This window comes from Rana temporaria, chromosome 4 (genome assembly GCF_905171775.1).
Source record: "Rana temporaria chromosome 4, aRanTem1.1, whole genome shotgun sequence".
Lineage (NCBI taxonomy): Eukaryota > Metazoa > Chordata > Amphibia > Anura > Ranidae > Rana > Rana temporaria.
Window position 1 is genome coordinate 440,504,324 of NC_053492.1, and position 18,416 is coordinate 440,522,739.

At 46.9% G+C, this 18,416-nt stretch overlaps 1 protein-coding gene and 1 pseudogene across 2 annotated transcripts in view; one reads left to right on the forward strand and one right to left on the reverse strand.

The window, feature by feature from the left end:
• The window catches only part of TRERF1 (transcriptional regulating factor 1), a 179,704-nt gene that overhangs the window by 88,642 nt on the left and 72,646 nt on the right, over nucleotides 1–18,416 (forward strand). The window lies entirely within an intron of this gene.
• On the reverse strand, nucleotides 8,129–8,242 carry LOC120938518 (annotated as a pseudogene).

Consider the following 18,416-nt stretch of genomic DNA (forward strand, 5'->3'; position numbering starts at 1 on the left):
GCTTTAAGTGTGACCTCATATGTGTTTCTAACTGTAGGGGGCGGGGCTGGACGTGTGACGTCATTGATCGTGTTTCCCTATGTCAGGGAACAGACGATCAATGACAGCGCCACAGTGAAGAACGGGGAAGCTGTGTTTACACACACCTCTCCCCGTTCTTCAGCTCCGGGGACCGATCGCGGGACTCCAGCGGCGATCGCGTCCACGGGTGCCGCGGTCACGGAGCTTCGGACCAGGGCGCGTGCCCGCGACCCACGACTGGGCATTTAACAATCACGTACAGGTACGTGATTGTGCCCAGCCGTGCCATTCTGCCGACGTATATCGGCGTTAGGCGGTCCTTAAGTGGTTAAAGCCCAACTTCAGGAAGAAAAAAAAGGTTTTGCCTTGAAATATTCAGATTCATTGCATAGACCCAGTGTGGTTCTCTTTAGCTCCATGGCAGTTGTCACAGTTGGGTGGATTGTACTTTCAGACTGGTAGGGAAGTTGTCACTCTGGAGGTTTAGTGGTCCCTGACTCTGGCGGTGGATGTGGTTTTGATACCACAGGTGAGGAAGTTTATCTTACATTCGGTGTTACAGTAATCGATGTTACTGGGGGCAGCTGTTACACAACTGACAAAATATCCCAGCCCCCGAGTGATTTCAGAATGAAAGTTTAAACCTGCTTGTGAAACTCAGGTTAGTGAGCTAATCTGAGAATCTTACTCAGAAGGAGACTTGCTATATCAGCAGATTTTACCGTAACAGTCGCCTCTGCTCCTTTTTTGTTATTGTTTTTTTTTTTTTTTTCTTTAATTCGGATCCAAGATTTAAAGTGACACCAAACAATATCCTTATTCTCCAAAAATAATTCATAAACATCATGGCAGCTATTTTATTGGGGACTTTCAGGCCCCATTCACACCTAGGCGTTTTTACGCCTGAAGCGCACTGCTCACAAACGCCAGAGGGGAGAATTAACATTATTCCCTATGGTGACTGTTCACGCCTGAACGCCCAAACGCCTGTCGCGCGAAGCTCAAACAAGTCCCGGACCTTTTTTTGTCGCGCGTATCGTGCGGTTTGGGCGTATTTGAGCGTTTTTTTCCCCATAGAAAGTAATGGGAAACGCGCGAATTGAGCGTATCGCGCGACAACGGGCGTTTGCTACGGGCGTTTCGTCGCTTTAATAAATAGAACTCGTCGCCCATGCAGAAGATTAAAAAAATCTACCAACATAGCAACAAGTGATGAAAAGATGATCATTTTTCCTATTGGCTAAAATAAAAAACGCCGAAGTACAAAAACGTCGCACGACGCTGTATGCAAATGCGCAAATACGCGCGACAAAACGCCAGAAAAAAACGCCCAAAAAAACGACCGAACGACCGACGCTCAGGTGTGAATGCAGCCTAACTGGTGATGCAGCAGAGGTGAAGATATTGGTGATTTGGCCTTTCATATTCAAATATATTTAGTCCCAGATTCTCGTAGATGGGCGTAAAACTGCGGCGGCGTAACGTATGTCATTTACGTTACGCCGCCGCAAGTTTTACAGGCAAGTGCTTTATTCACAAGGAACTTTAAATTGTAATGTTGCGGCGGTGTAGCGTAAATCCCCCGGCGCAAGCCCGCCTAATTCAAATGAGCCGGGTAGGGGGCGTAGAGCATTTAAATTAGGCGCGTTCCCGCGCCGAATGTACTGCGCATGCGCCGTCCCTAAAATTTCCCGACGTGCATTGCGCTAAATGACGTTGCAAGGACGTCATTGGTTTTCGACGTGAACGTAAATGGCGTCCAGCCCCATTCACGGACGACTTACGCAAACGACGTAAATTTTTAGATTTCGACGCAGGAACGACGGCCATACTTAACATTGGTTGCCCCTCATATAGCAGGGGCAACTTTACGCGTCGCAAATCTAACGTAAACGTCGTAACGTCACTGCGTCGACCGCGTGTACGTTCGGGAATTCGCGTATTTTGCTAATTTGCATACTCGACGGGAAAAACAACGGAGGCGACACCTAGCGGCAAAAAAAAAAATTGCATTTAAGATCCGAAAGCGTAAGAGCCTTACGACTGTCGGATCTAATGGATATCTATGCGTAACTGATTCTAAGAATCAGTCGCATAGATACGACGGCCCAGATTAGGACTTACGACGGCGTACATTGCGTTGGGCCGTCGTAAGCCCTTTCAGAATCTGGGCCAATCTCTTTACATTGAACAGGTTGAGAGACTAGTTTTCCTTTTTCTCCTTGGATCTGTGTCTCTTTGCCATTGGATCACTGGTGGACAATATGTGGACGGCCACAAATATGCCCTAATTAGTATGGACCGCTTTTTAGCGAAATCAAATTAAGTTATTTGTGTTATGTGCTTCCTTGGACACGGAGTACAATAGCTTTGGGGACTTTTAGCTAGTGTTAGTTTCGGTATCAAATTTTAATTTTGTTTTAGTCACCTGCAATTGCTTTCATTTTAGTCATATTTAGTCGACTAAAATCTCGAATCGAATGTGTTTAGTTAAAGCATTTATTTAAGCATTTAAGCAATTCTCTAGAATTTCCAAACTCATTGAGCTAGATTCACAAAGCGTTTACGTCGGCGTATCTATTGATACGTCGCGTAAGTTGAAAGATGCGCCGTCGTATCTATGCTTGCTATTCAGGGAGCTAGATTTCCTCCGACCGACGTAAGTCTTAGTACGCCGTCGTATCTAGGGTGCATATTTACGCTGGCCGCTAGGGGCGCTTCCGTAGATTTACGCGTAGAATATGTAAATGAGCTAGATACACCGATTCACGAACGTACTTGCGCCCGCTACGCCGTTTACGTAAGGCTTACGTCCGGCGTAACGTTACCTCTGCTATATGAGGCGCAGCCAAAGTTAAGGTATGGGCGTCGGAACAGCCGTCTAATTTTACGTCGTTTACGTAAGTGGTACGTGAATGGGGCTGTGCGTAGGTTATGCTCACGTCGAAAGCATTGCGCCGACGTTTCTTAGGGAGTGTATGCGACGTGATTCTGAGCATGCGCGCGCATACGCCGTACGAATGGTAATTCATTTACATGGGGTCACGGCTAATTTAAATGAAGCACAGCCCCTACCTGCCTATTTTGAATTAGGAGGGCTTAGGCCGGCCTAATTACACTACGCCAGCGCAGCGTACAGCGTGGGATCTTTCAGAATACTGTTCTGGGCTCCCTCATTTACGTTGGCGTAGCGCATATGAGATGCGCTACGCCGGCCAAAAGGTACGCCGCTGTACCTGAATATAGCTCCTTATATACTCCTGGAGGAAAAATAAAAATCTTATGATATTATTTATGGTATTAAGGTTTAAACAAGCTCACAGATACAGATTTAAGGATCTAAAAAAAGAATTGTTGCTCTACATAAAGATAGCCTAGGCAATAAGAAGATTGCCAAGATCCTGAAACCGAGCTGCAGCCAAGACCATACAGCGGTTTAACAGGACAGGTTCCACTCAGAACAGGCCTTGCCATGGTCGACCAAAGAAGTTGAGTGCACGTGCTGAGCACTATCTCAAGAGGTTGTCTTTGGGAAATAGACGTATTAGTGCTGCCAGTAATGCTGCAGAGGTTGAAGGGGTGGGGGGTCAGCCTGTCAGTGCTCAGACCATACGCTGCACACTGCATCAAATTGGTCTGCATGGCTGTCATCCTAGAGGGAAGCCTCTTCTAAAGATGATGCTCATTAAATCCTGCAAACAGTTTGCTGAAGACAAGCAGACTGAAGCCTCGTACACATGATCAGTCCATCCGATGAGAACGGTCTGTACGTCCTCTTTAAGTGCCCAGCCGTGAGTCGCGGGCGCGCGCCCCGCGGCGAGCGACCCGGTCTGAAGCTCCGTCACCACGGCTGCGGGAACCGTGGACCCGATCGCCGCTGGAGTCCCACGATCGGTCCCCGGAGCTGAAGAACGGGGAGAGCTGTGTGTAAACACAGCTTCCCCGTTCTTCATTGTGGCGCTGTCATTGAGCGTGTGTTCCCTAATATAGGGAAACACGATCAATGACGTCCCACGTCCAGCCCCGCCCCCTACAGTTAGAAACACAGATGAGGTCACACTTAACCCCTTCAGCGCCCCCTAGTGGGTAACTCCCAAACTGCAATTGTCATTTTCACAGTAAACAATGCATTTTTAATGCATTTTTTGCTGTGAAAATGACAATGGTCCCAAAAATGTGTAAAAATTGTCCAATGTGTCCGCCATAATGTCGCAGTCACGAAAAAAAACCGCTGATCGCCGCCATTAGTAGTAAAAAAATGTTTTTTCTATACAAATGCAATAAAACTATCCCCGATTTTGTAAACGCTATAAATTTTGCGCAAACCAAATCGATAAACGCTTATTGCGATTTTTTTTACCAAAAATAGGTAGAAGAATACGTATCGGCCTAAAAAAAAAAAAATTGATATATTTTTTGGGGATGTTTATTATAGTAAAAAATATTGGGCCATATTCTCATAGAAGTTACGATGGAGTATCTCAGGATACTCCATCGTAACTCCCTTTTTTGGCCCGTGTATCTATGCGACTGATTCTTAGAATCATTTTCGCATAGATACACTTAAGATCCGCCATCTGTAAGTCACTTACACTGGCGGATCTTAAATGTAATGACGCCGGCCGCCGCTAGATGGCATTTACGTGAAGGACTCATTTGCGTATGCAAATGATCCTTCTACGCCGATTCCCGAACGAGTTTGCGTCGGGTAACCGTCGCTAACGTCGTTTGCGTAAGCGGAAATTTAGTCCTGCTATATGAGGAGTAAATTTCCGCAAGTCCCACGTAGGCCATGTTACGGATGGCGTCGGGTCCGCGTCGTGTTTTTTCGTCGGGTACGTCGTTTCCGTAAGTCGTTTTTGAATACGACTTTACGTCAATGACGCACACGTCGGCGTCATTGACGTTTTCCGCCGAGAACTGGAGCATGCGCACTGGGCTTTTTGAAGCCCGGCGCATGCGCAGTTCATTAGAATCGGGGGCGCGCTTAATTTGAATACAAGCCGCCCCCTTGGAGATCCGCCAGGCTACGCCGGGGCATTTACACTCCGCCGTCCCAACTTATGGAGCAAGTGGTTGGGGAATACAACACTTGCTCCTGTAAGTTGGGACAGCGGAGTGTAAATGCCTTAAGCGCAGCCGACGGATTTTTAGAGAGAATATGGGCCATTGAATTTTTTTCAAAATTGTCGCTTTATTTTTGTTTATAGCGCAAAAAATAAAAACCGCAGAGGTGATCAAATCCCACCAAAAGAAAGCTCTATTTGTGGGGGAAAAAAGGACGCCAATTTTGTTTGGGAGCTACGTCGCAGGACCGCGCAATTGTCAGTTAAAGCGGCGCAGTGCTGTATCGCAAAAACTGGCCGGGTCCTTTAGCTGCCTAAAGTTCCGGGTCTTAAGTGGTTAATGTGTCATGGGTGTGAATATAGATGAATATTTTTTTGCTTATGTATGTACAAATTGGATGTACTATGATGTGTGCATATGTTAAATATATCTGGTATTCTGACCAGGTATGCAGTTATTTTTCACGTGCCGCATTTAAAGTCCCACAACCCTCCTTTTTATGTCTATTATAATGACACTGCCTGTCACTTTATATGTGACATGTTACTACTGCATTGTATAAATAAAAATTATCAAACGGAAAAAAAAGTGAAATGTATATTCCTATTCTGAATCCTATAGGCCGGGGTGATCACATGCACACACCCATGCAAGCGGCAGTTCTAAGAATTCTTTTTTATCCAGTCATCTGCCAGATTCCAGCTGTCATTTTTCAGACCAGATTAGAATGTGGGCGGTGGCTTTTTCTTCCCTGCATGGTGTGAAATCACTCTGTGTCGTTTATTGCCTGTTCTTTGGATCTGTTCATACACTGATTTACAATTACCCCACAGCAGTATACCCTCCAGCAGCAGCAAACCCCTGCAAAAATATACCCCCAGCAACAATAGATCCACCCCAGCAACAATAGACCCCCTTCCTCAACAGTAGATCCCTCCCAGCAACAACTAAACCCCTGCAACATATGAACCCCCTAACAACAACAATAGATCCCCCACCAGCAACAATAGGCCTCCCAATCAACAATACCCCCCCACAATAGTAGATCCTCCCAGTGACAACAGATTCTCCAGCAGTCAGCGTCAATAAACCCTCCATTAACCACTTAAGGCCCGCACCTTTAGGCAGCTAAAGGACCCGGCCAGTTTTTGCGATTCGGCACTGCGTCGATTTAACTGACAATTGCGCGGTCGTGCGACGTGGCTCCCAAACAAAATTGGCGTCCTTTTTTTCCCACAAATAGAGCTTTCTTTTGGTGGTTTTTGATCACCTCTGCGGTTTTTATTTTTTGCGCTATAAACAAAAATACAGCGACAATTTTGAAAAAATGCAATGGGCTAGATTCAGGTAGGGGAGCGCATAGTTACGGCGGCGCAGCGTATTGTATTTACGCTACGCCGACGCAACTTACAGGACCTAGTGCAGTATTCACAAAGCACTTGCTCCGTAAGTTGCGGCAGCGTAGCGTAAATGGGGCCGGCGTAAGCGCGCGTAATTTAAATGTGGAAGGGGGGGCGTGTTTTATGTAAATCTATGATTACCTGACGTGATTGACGTTTTGTACGGACGGCACATGCGCCGTCCGTGTACATATCCCAGTGTGCATTGCTCCCAAGTACGGCGCAACGACGTATTGGTTTAGACGTGAACGTAAATTACGTCCAGCCCTATTCGCGAACGACTTACGCAAACGACGTATAAAATTCAAATTTCGAAGCGGGAACGACGTCCATACTTAACATTGGCTGCGCCTCCTAATAGCAGGAGTAACCTTACGCCGAAAAAGCCTAACGTAAACGACGTAAATAAATTGCGCCGGCCGTACGTACGTTTGTGAATCGGCATATCTAGGTAATTTGCATATTCTACGCCGAAAACAACAGTTACGTTGGCGGAGGAAGCCTATTTTTGGAGCGTATCTGCCTTTGAGAATCGGCGTAACGATACCCTGGCGCAGATTTGAAATTACGGCGGCGTATCTGGAGATACGCCGCCGTAAATGCTACATGAATCTAGCCCTCTACCTTTGAGAATTGGCGTAACGATACGCCGGCGCAGATTTGAAATTACGGCGGCGTATCTGGAGATACGCCGCCGTAAATGCTACATGAATCTAGCCCAAACATTTTTACTTTTTGCTATAACGAATATCCCCCAAAAATATATAAAACATTTTTTTTTCCTCAGTTTAGGCTGATTTTACCTATTTTTGGTAAAAAAAATCGCAATAAGCGTTTATCGGTTGGTTTGCGCAAAATTTATAGCATTTACAAAATAGGGGATCGTTTTATGACATTTTTATAATTTTTTTTTTTTTTTTTACTACTAATGGCGGAGATCAGCTATTTTTTTCGTGACTGCGACATTATGGAGGACACTTCGGACAATTTTGACACATTTTTGGGACCATTGTCATTTTCACAGCAAAAAATGCATTTAAAATGCATTGTTTACTGTGAAAATGACAATTGCAGTTTGAAAGTTAACCACAATGGGGCGCTGAAGGGGTTATGTGTGACCTCATCTGTGTTTCTAACTGTAGGGGTGTGTGGCTGTAGGTGTGACGTGATCGATTGTGTTTCCCTATAAAAGGGAACACACGATCGATCACGGCGCCACAGGCGCCCCGTTCTTCAGCTCTGGGGACCGATCGTGGGACTCCAGCGGCGATCGGGTCCCGCGGTCACAGTCACGCAGCTTCGGACCAGGCCACGGGCGCACCCACGGCTGGGCACTAAAAGAGGACGTACCTGTATGTGCTTGTGCCCAGCCGTGCCATTCTGCCGACGTAAATGTGCAGGAGGCGGTCCTTAAGTGGTTAAATACATTTAGTGCTGCAGGTGCTGGAACTGCGTTCCCCTCGTTCCCACTGAAAAAAGCCCTGGCTATACCAAATATAGTTAAAAAAATGAAAATGTTTACTAATCCTGTACAGTTGCTGCCAGGTACGGTGTGACATGGTAACTATGTGCATGCTATACAATAGAACCTTCTTCATTTGAGGAATCATATGCTGTTCCCCTCTTCTTTTAATACACTTTTTTATACGGTTGAGTTTCCCACATTTGGGGAAATCGCAGGGAGTGCAATGGCTGAGCCTCGTCCTGGGAGAACAACCTTCATGATCATGGTATCTTTCCTGATAGGTAAATATTGTACCCCTCTTCTATCTGAGGGGGACCCTCATGTGCACACAGCCTACCAGTCCTAAAGGGGTTCTAAAGCTTCGCGTTTAACCACTTCAGCCCCGGACCATTTTGCTGGTCAATGACCGGGACACTTTTTTGCGATTTGGCACTGCGTCGCTTTAACTGACAATTGCGCGGTCGTGTGACGTGGCTCCCAAACAAAATTGGCGTCCTTTTTTTCCCACACAAATAGAGCTTTCTTTTGGTGGTATTTGATCACCTCTGCGGTTTTTATTTTTTGCGCTAAAAATAGAGCGACAATTTTGAAAAAAATAATATTTTTTATTTTTTGCTATATTAAATATCCCCCAAAAAACATATAAAAAAAACAATTTCTTCCTCAGTTTAGGCCGATACATATTCTTCTACATATTTTTCGTAAAAAAAAAAAACGCAATAAGCGTTTATTGATTGGTTTGCGCAAAAGTTATAGCGTCTACAAAATAGGGGATAGTTTTATGGCATTTTTATAATTTTTTTTTTTTTAATAGTAATGGCCCCTAGTGGCTGCAATGCAAAATCACATTATATTACGTGATTTTGCACAGGCAAGCCGACCTGCCACCGTAAAACTACGGTGGGCGGTCGGCAAGCGTTTAAGGTGCATTGAGGCCCCGTACACACGGTCAGACAAACCGATGAGAATGGTCCGACGGTCCGTTTTCATCGGTTCACCTCTGAAGTGGCCTGACGGCCTGATATGTGTACACACCATCAGTTCAAAATCCGATCGGGTCAGAACGCGGTGACGTCAAACACACGACGTGCTGAATAAAACGAAGTTCAATGCTTCCAAGCATGCGTCGACTTGATTCTGAGCATGTGCGGGTTTTGAACCAATGCTTTTCTGTACTAACCATCGGTTTGGTCCGATGGGGCAGCGGTCCATCGGTTCGGTTTTGAAGCATGTTTAGAAATTTTGGACCGAAGGAAAACAGACCGATGGGCTATACACACGGTCGATTTGGTCCGATGAAAATGAACTTTGGTTCATTCTCATCGGTTTTGTCCGACCGTGTGTACGGGGCCTGTGGTGAAAAAACATCCGATGCTTAAAGGCCCCCTCCCAGCCCCCCGTTTACTTTCCTGAGCCCTCGAAAGTCCCGCGCCGTGAACGGGCTGGCTTCTCGGCTCTTCATTGGCTCCCGCTGTTATCAATCAAATCAATGAGGTGTGGGGCGGGGCCGAGTGATACAGTCGGCGGCTATGGCCACCGACTGTATCACGAGAGCGCGCCCGCAAGCTAACCCCCTTGGGAGAGAGCTTCCCAGAGGGGGGTTAGCTTTTGCGGGGAGGAGACGAGACAGCCGCCGAGGGACCCCAGAAGTCGAGGATCGGGGCCACTCTGTGCAAAATGTTTGTTATTTAAAGCGGTAGTTCACCCTCTCGTACTTGATGTTACCATCGAGACAGGCATTGTAGCGCGAGCTACAGTATGCCTGTCCCGATTTTTTTAACCCCGTACTCACCTCGTAGTCGTCCATCGTAGATTCCGGCTCCCGCGGGGAATGGGCGTGCCTATGGAGAGGGAGGATGATTGACGGCCGGCCCTGGCACATCACTCTCCCCGAAGACAGCCGGAGTAGGTCTCGGCTCTTCACGGCGCGTGCGCACAGGCTATGCGCACGCGTCGTGAAGACCAAGCCTATTTCGGCTATTTCCGGAGAAGCGTGACGCGCCAGAGCCGGCCGTCAATCATCCTCCGTCTCCAGAGGCACGCCCATTCCCCGGTATCTTCGATGGACGACTACAAGGTGAGTATGGGGGGAAAAAATTCGGGACAGGCATACTGTAGCTCGCGCTACAATGCCTGATTTAAAGGTAAAAGAAATTTTTTTTTTTTTTTTCCCGTCGATAGGGTGAACCCCCGCTTTAAATAAATTTAAAAAGGAACCTTTACAACCCCTTAAGCTCTTTGTTGTGTGTAAGCTCAAGCCTCCTACTTCATAGCTCTTTACTTGTTACTAAAAAGCAGTTTTCTTTTAAGTATCCCTGCAACAGCAGTACTCAGTATTTCCATTTGGTCTGAACAGGATTTCATGAGGTAACCAGATCTCGGAGAAGAGATTATGTAAGTATGAACTAAACTGGAAAAGCTGGTCTGCCGGTTGACACCGAGGAGTGAACTTGTCGCAAACCTGGACAGTTAAGACTGAGCACAACATAAAAAATGTATAGGCAGAGTTTGTTTCCAGTGAATACCGTATGTCAGAGTAATCGGTAGATCTGCAAATACAGGAAAATCAACACTTTCCTGTAGTATCTATCAAGCTTGGCCCATCACCCTTCCACCATCTCTACCTCTCTTTTGGTCAGTGAGGCAAAGGGGGCCACCAGGGATAAAATATTCCAGAGCAATCAGATAGAATCAAATTTCCACCTTTAGGCCCCTTTCAGACGTCCGCTCCGCTCGTCCGTGTATTACAAGTCCGTTAACGGACTTGTAATACATCCCTATGGGATCGCGTCCGTTAGCGGATGGAGCATCCGCTAGCGTCCGCGTCCGTCGGGATCCGGTTTTCGGAGGGAAGAAAACCCTATTTTTCTTCCGTCCGGCGGAGCGGAACTGATGCAGACGGACAGACGGTCCGTCTGCATCAGGTTCCCCATAGGGCAGAGCGGAGCTGAGACAGGGCGGTCCCTGCACTGTGTGCGGGGACCGCCCTATCCGCCGACAGCTCAGCGGGGATCCCCGCTGAGCCGGCGGAGACACACGGAGCGGACCCAGAAACGGTCCGCTCCGTGTGAAAGAGCCCTTATGGCAAAGTCAAGATTCGCCATCATCCTTCCACCTCTTGAACCCCTTTATTAGTTAGTAATGCCTTGTACACACGATCGAAATTTCTGATCAGACTTTTTCCTTTGGATATTCAGATCGTGTGTAGCCCCATCGGAGTTTAGATATAGAACATGTTCTATTTTTCTCCGATGGAATTTTAATTTGGATGGGCAAAATCCAGATTGTGTGTACGCCTCATAAGACTACTCATTAGGTTAAAGTAGTGGGGGCAGATCCACAGAGATCTGCACCCGCGCAGCGTATCAGAGATACGCTACGCCGCCGTACCTTACCTGGCTTTAGTTTGAATCCTTAAAGATTTCGCGCCGTAAGTTACGGTGGCGTAGTCTATCTCTGGCGGCGTAATTCAAATCGGCGATTAGGGGGCGTGTTTCATTTAAATGAAGCGCGTCCCCGCGCCGAATGAACGGCGCATGCGCCGTCCCTAAATTTCCCGCCGTGCATTGCGCTAAATGACGTCGCAAGGACGTCATTTTTTTAAACATAGACGTGAATTACGTCCATCCCGATTCACGGACGACTTACGAAAAAAAAATCAAAATAAACGCGGGAACGACGGCCATACTTAACATGGCAAGTCTAACTATACGCCGCAAAATAGCAGCTTTAAGTATACGCCGGAAAAAGCTGACAAGAGACAACATAAGAGAATGCGACGGCCGCGCGTAAGTTCGTGGATCGTCGGAAATAGCTAATTTGCATACTCGACGCAGAAAACGACGAGAACTCCACCCAGCGGACGCTGAAGTATTGCATCTAAGATCCAAAGGCGTACAAAGCCATACGCCTGTCGGATCTAACCCAGATGCCGTCGTATCTTGGTTTGAGGATTCAAACCAAAGATACGACACAGGAAATTTGAAAGTACGCCGGCGTATCAGTAGATACGCCGGCGTACTCTCTTTGTGGATCTGCCCCGTGGTCTCCAAACTGCAGCCCTTTGCGTGCCTTTATCTAGCCCTTGGGGCACTATTTCTTCCACTGACGCAAGGCATTATTTCTCCTTCTAACACCAATGATGGTCTTGTCCTTCTACCGACACCAACAGTGGGGCATATTTCCTCCCACTGGTATAAACAATGGAACACTATGCCTTCCACTGACACCAAGGAGGCAACACTATTCCTCCAATTGACACAGAGGATGAGGCACTATTTCTTCCACTGACACCAATGATGGGGCAGTATTCCTCTCCTGACACCAACAACGGAGCACTTCTCCTCCTACTGAAACAAACGATGGGACACTATTCCTTCCTATAACACCAACAATGGAGCACTATTCCTTCCACTGAAATCAGTGATGGGACACTATTCCTTCCACTGAAATCAGTGATGGGACACTATTCCTTCCACTGAAATCAGTGATGGGACACTATTCCTTCCACTCAAATCAGTGATGGGACACTATTCCTTCCACTCAAATCAGTGATGGGACACTATTCCTTCCACTCAAATCAGTGATGGGACACTATTCCTTCCACTCAAATCAGTGATGGGACACTATTCCTTCCACTCAAATTAGTGATGGGACACTATTCCTTCCACTCAAATCAGTGATGGGACACGATTCCTTCCACTCAAATCAGTGATGGGACACTATTCCTTCCACTGAAATTAGTGATGGGACACTATTCCTTCCACTCAAATCAGTGATGGGACACTATTCCTTCCACTGAAATTAGTGATGGGACACTATTCCTTCCACTGAAATTAGTGATGGGACACTATTCCTTCCACTGAAATTAGTGATGGGACACTGTTCCTTCCACTGAAATTAGTGATGGGGCACTTTTCCTCCCATTGACACCATGACACCAATTATGGGGCATTATTCTTCCCACTAATACCAATGATGAGGCACTGTGTAATTTTTATACTCCCTCTGACCACCAAGCCTGTGGCATTGTTTACACCATCTGGTGTTGGGGGATTATTTATTTATTTATTTATTTATTTAAAATGCTTATTGAGAGCGCAGTCATTACCAGCAGGCCTCGATGCGCTCAAGGCGCATCTCATTGGTACTCTCATTGGTTACAGTCTGGCCCCTCCCTAAAGTCTGATCAGCAGTAATATCAAGCATCTGAACTATTTCTAAATCTGCAGATTCAGGCAAACCTTCACTTTTCTAGTCATGTCAAGATTGGCCATTCTACTTCTTGAATCTCTCTGTAAGACTGCCCTTTATGTTAAAAGAGTTAGCAGGGGTTTCAAGCATCACAACAATTACTAGATGTACAGGCAAATCTCTGCCTGAGAGGGGCGCTGTCATCCCCATACTCCAGGGTACGGCCTCTCTGTCTCACCTGGACAGGAGGGGCAGCATTTACAAAAAACTATCGGCTGTATTTTCCTCCTGCAAAGCTGAAAGCCAGCTTCCTCTCCTCTCCTCTCGCTGGTATTCAGTGGCTGCAGAAGGAATATACAGCCCATCGGTTCTAGTAAATGCCGCCCCTCCTGCCCAGGCTTCACTTCTTTCTGCTGACCCCCTCCGCAATGCGGGCTGTGGGGGGTCGTTTCAGGATGGAGAGCAGGGAAAGTAGCCGGTAAATATGTAATTTACTGGGCCCCTTCATTCTCTGAATGAACACAGTGAGTGATTGGTAACAATCATTCCTGTGACCATTCATAACTGAAGCATAGTAAAAAAGTTTTTTATGCTTCAGTTTGTAAATGAACACACCGTTCACTGCCCTACTGACACCGTCCCTATACCATCCATTGCTCTACTGACACTGTCCCCACACCATCCACTGCCCTACTGACACTATCTCCACACTGCTTTACTGACACTTCCCCCACACTGTCCACTGCCCTGCTGACACTGTCCCCACACCTTCCACAGCCTTACTTACACTGTCTCCACACTGCCCACTGTCTTACTGACAATTCTCCCACACCATCCACTGCCCTGCTGACACCCTCCCCACACTGCCTTACTGACACTTCCCCCACAATGCCCACTGCCCTGCTGACACTGTCCCCACACCCTCCATAGCCTTACTGACACTTTTCCCACACCGTCCACTGCCCTGCTGACACCATCCACTGCCCTACTGACACTGTCCCCACACTGCCCACTGCCTTACTGACACTTCCCCCACACGTCCACTGCCCTACTGACACCGTCCACTGCCCTGCTGACACCCGCCACTGCCTTACTGACACAGTCCCCACACCATCCACTGCCCTACTGACACAGTCCCTACACCATCCACTGCCCTCCTGACACTGTCCCCACACCCTTCACTGCCCTACTGACACTGTCCCCACACCCTCCACTGCCCTACTGACACTGTCCCCACACTGCCCACTGCCTTACTGACACTTCTCCCACACCGTTCACTGCCCTGCTGACACCATCCACTGCCCTACTGACACTCTCCCAACACTGCCTTACTGACACTTCCCCCACACTGTCCACTGCCCTGCTGACACTGTCCCCACACCCTCCAAAGCCTTACTGACACTGTCCCCACACTGCCTTACTGACACTTCTCCCACACCGTCCACTGCCCTGCTGACACCATCCACTGCCCTACTGACACTCTCCCAACACTGCCTTATTGACACTTCCCCCACACTGTCCACTGCCCTGCTGACACTGTCCTCACACCCTCCACAGCCTTACTGACACTGTCCCCACACTACCTTACTGACACTTCTCCCACACCGTCCACTGCCCTGCTGACACCATCCACTGCCCTACTGACACTGTCCCCACACTGCCCACTGCCTTACTGACACTTCCCCCACAACGTCCACTGCCCTGCTGACACCCTCCACTGCCCTACTGACATCGTCCACTGCCCTGCTGACACCCGCCACTGCCCTACTGACACAGTTCCCACACCATCCACTGCCCTACTGACACAGTTCCCACACCATCCACTGCCCTACTGACACAGTCCCCACACCATCCACTGCCCTACTGACACAGTCCCTACACCATCCACTGCCCTACTGACACAGTCCCGACACCATCCACTACTCCACTGACACTGCCTACACATTGACCACTGCCTTACTGACACTGTCCCCACACTGTCCACTGCCTTACTGACACTGTCCCCACACTGTCCACTGCCTTACTGACATTGTCCACACCGTCCACTGCTCTACTGACACTGTCCCCACACTGTCTACTGGCTTACTGACATTGTCCCCACATTGCCCAATGCTCTACTTTTTTTTAAGCATATTTTATGGGTACAAGAATACTTTTGTTTTATTAAACCATGCTGAAACAATTTCTCAGAGCAATGTAAGTATTAGTATACCATGTTTGTAAAGTAAATTTCTTAAATAAAATCACAATCACTATGATCATATACCATTGTAACGATAGCAGGGACATGACTTTCTCTGTCCAGGTTCCCATTTCTCTGCCCCTGCGGACTCGGTACTGTCTCTCTTTTGCGGTGACCGGTGCAGACATTTTACTCTTCTGGCATGTAAGCAGCAACTTCATTAACTTAGGACTTCAGAAGTTATAAGACGTGTCAGAAAATGACCGAGCAATAAATGTAGGTTATATTTCCTGAACACGCCTGACAGTACAACTGGCTGCCTGCCAGTGTTGTGATCTCTCGAAAGCAGAGATAAGCCGTCCGTTTCAGACACGTACATAGGTGTGGTGATATCAGTACTCCGTCCATGGCTGTGTACGGCCTACACCAAGCTACAGTCTACTATCATAGAGAGGCGTGCATACATACCTGGGGTCACTCCGGATTTGTAATGCAGAGGCAGGATCTTTAGGTAAACCAGAATAGGTGTCTCAGATCTCATAATGAAGACCTTTAATGGTAAACCCCTTATATTAAAATGCAAAGTACCGTATTTATGGGGGAATATCGCGCTTCGGCGTATAGCGCGCACCATGAATAAAGACCAGTTTTTCCTGTAAAAAAAGTCCGTCTGCGGCCTCGGTGGTGTCCTCCCGCACTGTCTCCGAGTCGAATCCCCGCTTCCCGCGCTCAGTTTGAACGTCTCCGCCGACATATACCGAGCGCAGTACACTCGGGTATATTCGGCCACGCTCGGCTTCTCACGCATAAACGTCACAGAGCGTGACTATGAGCGAAGCCGAGCCTGGCCGAATATACCCGAGTGTACTGCGCTCGGTATATGTCGGCGGAGGCGTTCAAACTGAGCACGGGAAGCGGCTATCGGCGTATATCGCGCACCCACGATGTTCCTCTTATTTTAAGGGGGAAAAAAGTGTGCGGTATACGCCGATAAATACGGTACTTACCTTGCACCCAGCTTTATGGAAAATTCTTGTAGACCCAGACTCACAGCGGGATCCCGGGAATGGTTAGGATTCCAAATCACCCGAGACTCTCTGGCACCCCTCAGTAGGGCATTGTTCTAGCAGCTTAACCACTTCAGCCCCAGAAGGCTTACCCCCCCCCTTAATGACCAGGCCATTTTTTGCAATACGGCACTGTGTTACTTTAACTGATAATTGTGTGGACATGCGGCCTCTTACCCAAAAAAACGTCCTGAGTGTCTCACGGTCCAGGTAGCCCAAGCCTTACCCTGTCTCTTTTAAGTACCTAAAAGGACTCCGTACCCGGGAACAAGAGGGACAGAAGAGAGGGACAGAAGAGAGGGCCTCCAATAGTGTAGTATTAAAGCTCAGGGAGAATTTATTGAGATAAAAATGCGCTTACATGGGAAAAATATTACGAGTGCATAAACATGAACAGTGGCATTCTCAGCGCCGTCTCACGTTACTCCTGGTGTAGGTCTGCCCACGGCCAATCCCTACGCGTTACGACACAGTCACGTGTCTTCATCTGGGGACCAGGAGTGACGTGAGACGGCGCTGAGAACGCCACTGTTCATGTTTATGCTCTCGTTTTATTTATCCCATGTAAGCTAATTTTTATAATGCTCCCTAAGCTTTAATACTACACTATTGGAGGCCCTCTCTTCTGTCCCTCTTGTTCCTGGATACGGAGTCCTTTTAGGTACTTAAAGGAGATGGGGTAAGGCTTGGGCTATCCGGACCGTGAGACACTCAGGAAGTCTGTGTATGGAATAGTGTATACATGTTGATACATCTCTTATTGTACCGCTGATTTGATCCATTGGTGAGGTGAGAGTTCTGGGAGACCAGATTGAAGTCTTTTTAGTGCAGTTTCTCATTCCTCTCTGGGATTGGTGGACATCTATTCTTCTCCTTTAGCAGTGTTTACTGCCACTTCACTTATGGACTTTATTATTTGTCTTTATATTATTTGATTTATTTGGTCACCTCTAGCACTCTACACTGTTTATATTTTTGGTCACTATATATCTTCGGTCACTATATGATTATATGTGTTTTATATATTTTGCGCAAACAACCTTATTCCACTTATTGACTTTTTGCTGTTGTGTATACACTGCGAGTTGTTGCTGCAATTTGAAACTGTTAATTTTGGAACATTTTTATTCACTTGTAGTAGCGCAGAAGCCTTTGCACATTACTGTTGATTTGCGTAGTAATGTCTTTCCTCTGGCGACTCGACCATGCAGCCCATCTTTCCTCAAGTGTCTCTTTATTGTGCATCTTGAAACAGCCACACCACATGTTTTCAGAGAGTCCTGTATTTCACCTGAAGTTATTTGTGGGTTTTTCTTTGCATCCCAAACTATTTTCCTGGCAGTTGGGGCTTAAATTTTAGTTGGTCTACCTGACCGTGGTTTGGTTCCAACAGAACCCCTCATCTTTCCACTTCTTGATTAGAATTTGAACACTGCTGCTTGGCATTCTCAATTCCTTGGATCTGTTTTTATATCCTTTTACTATTTTATACAGTTCAACTACCTTTTCTCGCACATCCTATGACAATTCTTTGCTTTCCCCATGACTCAGAATCCAGAAACGTCAGTGCAGCACTGGATGAAAGATGCAAGGGTTTGTCAGGAGTCCAGAAACTCATTGACCTTTTATACACACACACTAATTACAAGCAAACAGATCACAGGTGAGGATAGTTACCTTTAATAGCCATTTAAACCCATTTGTGTCAACTTGTGTGCATGTTATCAGGCCAAAATCACCAGGTTATGTAAACTTTTGATCAGGGTAATTTGGGTAGTTTCTGTTGTGATTGTAATTTAAAAAGAGTAAACACAGTTGATTGATAATAAATGGCTTCAGCCAAACACGTAACCATGAGTGAAAGAAAAGTTTTTGTGTTATCATTCATATGCTCTAAAAATTACCAAGAAATCATAAATTCTGCCAGGGTATGTAAACTTATGAGCACAACTGTATATTGATGGGCATGTACGTTCCTGGATCCCATATGAAGAGAACCTCCTTTTCTAGGAATTGTTCTC